The sequence below is a fragment of the Camellia sinensis genome, chromosome 8 (assembly GCF_055761805.1).
Source record: "Camellia sinensis isolate YWXY chromosome 8, ASM5576180v1, whole genome shotgun sequence".
Lineage (NCBI taxonomy): Eukaryota > Viridiplantae > Streptophyta > Magnoliopsida > Ericales > Theaceae > Camellia > Camellia sinensis.
In genome coordinates, this window is record NC_138968.1 from 128,015,732 (window position 1) to 128,024,868 (window position 9,137).

The following is a 9,137-nucleotide window of genomic DNA, read 5'->3' on the forward strand; positions in this document are numbered from 1 at the left end:
TTGCATCCTCATTCCATCTTAGGAATTCTTAAGCCATGATTTACGCTACCATAATGAGGATAATGGTTGAAAACACACCTAGAAAGAAATGAAATAAGACAAATGTTTACAGAGCTTGTGTTTCAATGTGTATCTATCATGTGTTTGTGTAGGTCGCGCGCTACTATTTGTCTTATTTGTCTGTTCTGCTTCTGGAGCTATCTGTGAGTAACAACCTTGTAAAGATATGTTCAATTATAAGCATTTTCTGACGGATATAATAAGCTCTGTTTTCTGAAATAATATTTTCTGTATAAATGAATGATTGTCTAATTTTGGAAATGTATCGTGTCATCCTTAACATTATGTGAATTTGTTATTTATTACTTGGTACCAGGGATCTCTGTGGGTTCCATTCGTGGAACTATTTGTGAAACCTATATGGTTATCTGTTACGATTGTGTACAATCATTTGTCTAATACGAATATGGGTCTTCATGACCATTTGCTCTGTACATAGGTCTTTATAACCAATCTGTTTTGTTAGCGCTAATAGATGTACTGTGTATGATTGCTTGCAAATTTGAATATGTATATGAATCCGTTCCTAATCAAAATTTTGATTTCTGAATCTATTATGCACTTCATTCATAAAACCTTTACTCTGTTGTTATTCACTGGGTTCCAGCTCATTGTTTATATTATATATGTAGGTGATCAGGCGCGTGACCAAGCTTGAGACTTCCAGTCTGGATCTGTTTGTGTCAGCCAACTAGTGCGTCTCCTGAGGAGGTTCTCGGAAGTTTTTTTGTGAACCATGTGAACAAATCCTAAGTTTGTTTTATTTTATTTTGTTTATTTTGTATATAGGGCTAAGTCATTTTTTGTTTATCTGTACTTGAGGTGACGCACGTATGACATCATAATATATGTAAGTAATAAGTGTAAATTTTCTGTCTCATATAAGTCTGCATAGCTCTATGGATGTTGTATATCTGTTATTTGCTTCTGCTAGCCCCCTTAATTTGCTGATCTGTTTCAGAGGCCTTCGGTAATCTTAAGATTATTGGCTAGTTACAATGCTAAACATATAGGGACGGGTTTGGGTCGTGACAATGTAGGTGGCTCAACTAACCACTTCTGGTTAGATTACAACACAACTAATATGAAATTAAAGCAAGAAACAAATATAAGATAGAAAAACGCAAGAAAATAAAAGAAATTGAAAAATCACCTTCTAAAGAAAAAATGAACTTCTTGATTTTCAAACTTCCTTTTGATCACCTTCAAGGTTGTGAATTATGTTCTCAATCCTCCATTCGAAAATTTGGAATTTTAGTTAGAATGACAATTTTGGGTTGTTTAACAGTGTGTGGGGAAGATGGTGAAGACCCAAATTTCACAATTCACTCTAGTTTTCTCACTTTTGACACAAACTGAACACTCCTTGATCAAAGCTACACAAGTTGACTATGAAGGAATTTTTGGGATCAAATAATAGGGTATAAGGATGATATAACAGTGAATGAAATTCACAGTTCAACTTCTCAACTTTGACACCTTTTTTCTTCTTTATCTCTATCCTTCTTTACTCAATCTATCCTCTTCCTCCTCCCAACAATCTAATGTATACATATAGGCAACGCAAGTGAAGAAATTGTTGAAGATAATAATAAAGCATTAATGAAGATAATGGAGCAAATAGAGCACTAATGAAACACTAATGGAGCTAATGGAAGAAAAAACATGGAACATTACCTTCAATGAATTAAGCACTAGGCAATAGAGGATGAGTATACATGCATTTGGTGCATGCATATATTAGAAAATTGGATAATGGAATGCCCGCACAAACTGAACAAAAAAAACTGGACTACACTGTTATGGGGCGATCAACCGGCCAGAGAAGAAAAAATCTATTTTGCTCCCTTTAGCCTAGTTTCATTCCGGTTTGGCCCAGTTTCACTCCGGGTGTCCAACAAGACCTAAACACTTGACCAAAGTGGGCTTAGGGTAGAGAGTAAAGCTCAAATTTTATCTTTTTTTGCTGAGGATTTTGTGAGAAACACATTCTAATTGTCATTATCGGGTAATCAAAAGAAAGCGCCTAAGTCTTAGGGTCTATCAAAATGGGGTGTTTACAGTTGCTCATTTTTTATAGAGCTCAAAGTCATTTTCATGATGTGAATGAATGTCAAAACCCGAAGATAATCCTTTTGACAAGTCTGTAAGACTTGGACAAACAAACAAGATGCAAATGCAATTGGTTGAACCTAAAGGTTACCTACGTATCCTTTTTCAAGGAATCACATTAGCATAGTTCAGGGATAGAATGTAAATGACATGCTCGAATAACCATTGAAAGTTGGCCTTACACGCGTTACGAAGCTAGTTGTTTTTTCTTTTTTTAAAAGTTCATGATTTATGCAATGCAACAAGTAATATGAGAAGATAGCCTCATGCAAATGATATGAAGCATAACAAGGGGTACAATCCAAACACATTCACATAAGAGAGAGAGAGAGAGAGAGAGAGAGAGAGAGAGAGAGAAAGAGAAATGTAGTGTTAACCATCAACCCAAAAAGAGGAGGTATTAATCGATGAATAGTTTTAACCATCAGTCCAAAACAGGAGAGGTATTAACCAATGGATAGCTTTAACCAACAACCTAAGAAAATTGAGGTATTAACCGATGATGATTTTAACTGATAACCCGAGAAATGGATAGTATTTTCATCTCGAAGAGGGGCCAATATTAACCAAATGTTTTATCCATTAACCCAAAAAAGGGGCCAGTATTAACTAATTAAAAATATTATAATCAAATGTTGATGTGAATAGATTGCAGCCAAGTGATGCAACAGTGTGATAATTGTAATAATGCATGACATATATAATAGATAGTTGTGATGGTGAATGCAAAAACGCGAAAAGACAATTGTGAGACATGCGATATGCAATGTGATGATATGATGCAAAAATAATATGATGGATGTGCAAAATGATTTTTTTGTTTTTCTTTTCATAATTCTCTCTCTCTCTCTCTCTCTCTCTCTTATATTTGATTTTTTTTTTGTTTTTTTGATTTTTTAATTTTTTGTTTTTTTTTGATTTTTTTTGATTTTTGACATATATTCATATACAGATACAAATAATATACAAAATACGTACCACGTACATACACACTGACAAAATATATACATACAAACTATATACATATATGGATACATATATAAATAAAAACACGGACACATACAGACATATAAATACATAGATACATATATAGTATACATATATACAAATTATATACATAATTCTCTCATTCCCTTGTTTCGTCTCTCTCTTTCTCTGCCCTGTTTGTCTTCGTCGAGCATCGTGTTTGGCGTGCGATTTCAACAATCACGGCACGCCTGACCGACAGCAGCTAGACCAACCTCGTTTGTCAAATATTGCCTCAACAATCACTCTTCTCTTAGCCTCTTATTTTTCTTTGTCTTCTTCTTAAACCGAGGCCTGCGAGAGAGACAGAGTAAAAAGCTGCAAACTCTCTTTACCATTACTCTGCCAATTCTCTCTTTAATGACATTACTCTTTTCTGTCATGGCCTCATCCCGCCATACTCTTTCCCTCTTTCCAGACCTTAATGAATCCCTAATCAAGATTAATAACTCCTCTGGGCCTCAATAGAGTGCCCCTGTCCCTGCCCCAGTTCTCAGCTTTCCTGCACTATCGGTCGAGCAACTGATGACAGCATAGTCTAACATCGATGCCAACCATTTTACACTGAAGTCCTGCGTAGAGACCGTGATTGCGGTCTCCAATTGTCACACCGGCTATAGGGTAGGACGAGTGAAGTGCATCGGTTAAAAGCCCAACTCTCCTTGCTCTAGTATATGTATAAGAATGCTTGAGCAGAGATTAGCGTATTGAAAAAGTAGAACAAAAAGCTAAAATGACAGGCCACCTCCGTGGCTTGATTCAGAGTTCCTTCATACTCCGCATTTAAGAAGCTCTGCCAATGCTAAGGCAGAGTCTTCAAAGGCTTCTTGAGAGTGATGATGTGGTGAGGCAATCATCAATAGAAGTGGATGACGAACCTAAGGTGTCAGCCTGCACCCTTTTGCCACTGGAAACATGAGTCGCCGGAAACTGAGAACAATGCTTGCATTTTCTTTTTTTTTTCTCTGTATTTTTTTCTATATTTTTGCAATTTTTTTTCTTTATTCTATATTTTTGCTTGGGAGTGGGCACTTATAACTTCAACTCTTTTTTTGTACAACTTTGATCGAATGGCATGAATGGCACTACACTGAGCATAAAAACCATTTTGTTTTGAGCTTTGAACTTGAGAATGGTTGTATTTGAATGAATTCTGAACTGAATATTGAGCCTATAACTAACCAAAAAACAAAATACAACTCAATGAAAGGAAAACAAAGCAAAAACCATCCCAAACGCACCTCTTTATGCTTGCTGGAATAAAATGGAGACAAAACAAAACATCACCGGTCGACTGCCCGATTGAAGGACATCGCCAGAGATAACTACTGTGCAAATTACGGCGAGAGCTCGACTGAAAAAAAAGTACAAGTTAATGTGACCTTGGTGATGAGGACTCGGGAGTGCGAAGAAAGGACATAAAACCTGACTTGAATATGCCCTTTATTCATCTCTTTGACCTTTTTGTTTTGGTTGTCGACTAAAAATATTTTGATGAACATGAGAGTTTGATTAGCATACTTGTTCCACTTCTCTGTTTTGAAACGTGTTAGGATTTTAAGTTTACTTGGTTAAAATCCTCCCCCTTTTCCTTATGAAATACGGTTTATGTATGCCTATTTGTTATACCATCTTTTCTCCTTTCACATGAAACGTGTTAGGATTTGACGTTTGTTTGGTTAGAACCTCCGCAATTTTCTATATGAAATACGGTTAGGTAGGCCTGTTGGTTATACCACCTTTGTTTCTCTTGCGTGAAACGCATTTGGATTTGTTTACTACTTCTCCACTCACATGAAATGTGTTTAGATTTGTTCACCATTGCTCCTTTCACGTGACGTTTGGATTTCGGGTTCACTATTTCCTCCTCTCACGTGAGATGTTTTTGGATTTTAAGTTCACTATTTTCTCCTCTTGCGTAAGACGCGTTTGGATCTTAGGTTCATTATTTCTCCTCTCGCGTGAAATGCGTTTGGATTTCAGGTTCACTATTTCTTCTCTCGCGTGAAATGTGTTTGGATTTCGAGTTCACTATTTCCTTCTCTCGTATGAAACGCAATTGGATTTCAGGATCACTCTTTCTCCTCTCTCGTAAAACACGTTTGGATTTTGATTTTACTATTTCCTTCTCTCGCATGAAATGCATTTGGATTTCAAGTTCACTATTTCTCCTCTCGTGTGAAACGCGTTTGGATTTTGAGTTCACTAGTTCTTCCTCTCACGTGAGAGGCATTTGGATCTCAAATTCACTATTCCTACTCTCGCGTGAGATGCATTTGGATTTTGAGTTCACCTTTGTGGCACATTTGAATGTGATGCACTCCATTTTATTGTTTGTGTTGTGGCACATTTATATGCGATGTACCCCCTATTATACTTCATATCATTTGCATGAGACTTGACTTTCGTGCTGCCATCTTTATATCTTTATCATCATTCCATGACATTGCCTTACATTGTATAATCATGAATTTTCAAAACAATCGGTTGCGTAAAGCGTGTAAGTCCAACTTTTAAGTGGCATTTCAAGCATATCATTTGATCTTGCCCCTGAACTACGGTGGTTTGATTCCTTGCAAAAGGGTACGTAGTCAACCCTGGGGTTCAACCAACTGCATTTGCATCTTATTTGTTTGTCCAAGTCTTACGGCCTTGTCAAAAGGGTCGTCTTTGGGCTTTGACATTCACTCATGTCATGAAATGATTTCGAGTTCTGTCAAAGAGGGGAAACTATAGAAACACCATTTTGACCAGCCTTAAGACTTAGGCGCTTTCTTTTGATTACCCGATGATGACAATCAAAATGTGTTTCTCACAAAATCCTCAGTAAAAAAAGATAGAATTTGAGCTTTACTCTATATTCTAAGCCCACTTTAGTCAAGTATTTAGGTCTTGTTGAACACCTGGAGTGAAACTGGGCCGAATCTAAGCGAGACTGGGTTGAACGGAGCAAAACATATTTTTTCTTCTTTGACCGATCGGCCGCCCAGTCGTTTGGCCAATTGACCACCCCAAAACAGTGCAGTCTAGTTTTTGTGTTGGTTTGGGTAAGGCACTTCACAACCCATTTTTCTAATATATTCATGCATTGAATGTATATATACTCATCCCTTATTGCCTAGTGCTTAATCCATTGAAGGCAATGCTCTACTTTTGTCTCCTATTAGCTCCGTTAGTGCTTCATTAGTACTCCATTTGCTCAATTATCTTCATTAATGCTACATTCTTCTCTTCTACCATTTCTCCACTTGCATTGCCTCTATGTATACATGAGATTGTTAAGAGGAGAAGGGGGATAGATTGAGTAGAGAAGACTAGAGACAGAGAAAAAGAAAGGTGTCAAAGTTAAGAAGTTGAACTATGAATTTCGTTCACTGTTATATCATCCTTATACACTGTTATTTGATCCCAAAAATTCTTTCATAGTCAACTTGTGTAGCTTTGATCAAAAAGTGTTCAGTTTGTGTCAAAAGTGAGAAAACTAGAGTGAATTGTGAAATTTGGGTCTTCACCATCTTTTCCACACACTGTTAAACAACCCAAAATTGTCATTCTAGCTAAAATTCCAAAATTTCGAATAGAGGATTGAGAACACAATTCACAACCTTAAGGGTGATCAGCAAGAAGTTTCAAAATCAAGAAGTTTATTCTTTTTTTGGAAGGTGAATTTTCAATTTCTTTCATTTCCTTGCATTTTCTATCTTATATTTGTTTTTTCCTTTAATTTCATATTAGTTGTGTTGACTAGAAGTTGTTAGTTGAGCCATCTACATATTCTTTGTTTGTTCTTTTTCTCAATTTTGCAACAAGACAGGTTTTGCTAGGCCTAGTTGGCCAGTCGGCCTATACGGCTGGCCGGTTAACTTCTTCTGGACAAAATGAAGGGGCCTTCCGGCGTTGAGCATACTAGTTTCCGGCAATCCTCAAGACAGATGAAGCTTTTATTTTGTTTTTTTATTTAAGAGATTTGTGAGGTTTTTATTTTGTTATAATATTTTCTTCCTCCCTCTCTAATTTGGTTTGTAATTATTCTTTCAAGTGGATTAATAATTTTCCACCTCGCTTCTTTCTATTCCGTTCTTTTACTTGTTTTCCTTATTTTTGCATAAGCATCATAGATTGGTTTTTTATCCCATCTATGTTTTGCATCCATGTTTCATGCATCTTGATTTGGTTAAGTTTGCATTTGTGAATTTAACTAATTCCTATGTGATTATGTGTGTTAACATCATGCTCTTGAGATGATTCACATGTCATATCTAAGAAGCCGAATCTTTAGTTGCATCTCATGAGTGAATTGCATTAGGATTTTGTATATAAGATTATGCATATTTCGCTAACTTTGTTTTGTAACTGTTCGAGGGACGTCGATAAATATGTAAGTTTTTATATTTTAGCATCCCGCTTATGTGTGCTTTTCTTACTATATTATTATACCATAAGGTTATATGCTTACTTGATATAACTATATGAATGTCAATGGGTGAAGGTTGTGTCACTTAATTCGGAATGATATTGATTTTTTATGTTTGTAAACTCAATTTCTTTGTGTTATACATTTTCAAAACTTTTTCAAAACACATGAAATCACGTTGTTCCAAAATAAATGACATAGTCTATACTTGTATGCTTCACATAATAAATTGTAGGATTTATTTAATAACCGTAATATGAATATATAAAGAAAATAAAACTCATATCATGGTTTAGTAGAGGCCAATTTTTGATCGGGTGAGCGGGAGTGCTCAATTAATAACCTTCCCCTCTCATACCTAAGGTTCTGAGCCAAGCATCTATGGTTACGACCAACAGTGGTCATGGCACGAGTTACAAGTTTTCTAAATTTTTTAAAAATATTAGGTGGCAACTCTAAGATTTGCTGATGTAGTTCATTTTTGGCAAAGATTTGTATTAAAATGGATTTTTCATAAAAGTTGTCAAATCTGAACTTTCATCTATATTTAACATTACACTCATGAGACTACATCAAAAAAGTCAAGGGTCCAAACTGTTTAACGCGCACGGATAACTCCCGGGCGATGTTACACTCAATTCTATGAGTGTTATAACTTTAAAAAAAAAAAAATTAGAACCAAACACTACATAGGGTATAATAAAAGAATTCTTAGATCATAACAAAAATAATTTCATGATCAAAATCACAATGGGTTATAAACTAACATCACAATAAGTCACAACCAAATATCACAAAGATAGTAACTAAAGATGCATATAGTACACAACCCAAAAAGGGATAGGGAGACTTACGCGTAAGTCTTAATAGGTGGACTTATTGTTTAATATCCTATGATAATTAATGGCATTTTTTATCAAACACTATTAAAAAAATTCACTAATTGTTAATTTTCATCGACATTTTGAAAATTTTGTTACAAAAAATGTCACTAATTATAAATTTTAACGACAGTTTAAAAAAAAATCGTCATAAAAAATGTCATTAATTTTTAACTTTTATCAATAGTTTAAAAATTGTCACTGATAAACGTCATTAATTGTGAGTTTTAGTGACAATTTATAAAAATCGTGACAAAAAAAAAAGTTACTAATTGTCAATTTAGCGACATATGCAAAAAATCATCACAAAATTTTATTTTTAACGATGATTTTACTAGGACTTATTTTCAATAGAACTTGATGAGAATTAATTCCAATTATTAGGAGTTATTGGTAATTTACCCAAAGAGATATGTACTATAAAATTTTTCTTGGTGTATAAAAATTAAATTTGTACCATAAATTTTTTCCTCTTTTATGAAAAATATTACATATAATTTTATTTATTTTTTTTATTTTAGAGCCAAGTAAGTGGATTACTAGGAATAAGAAAATAAGATAAGAAATGAGATTATGTATAATATTATTCTTAATTTATAAGTTGGGCGAGAAATTGTTAGAATATAAGCATATTTTATTTATAA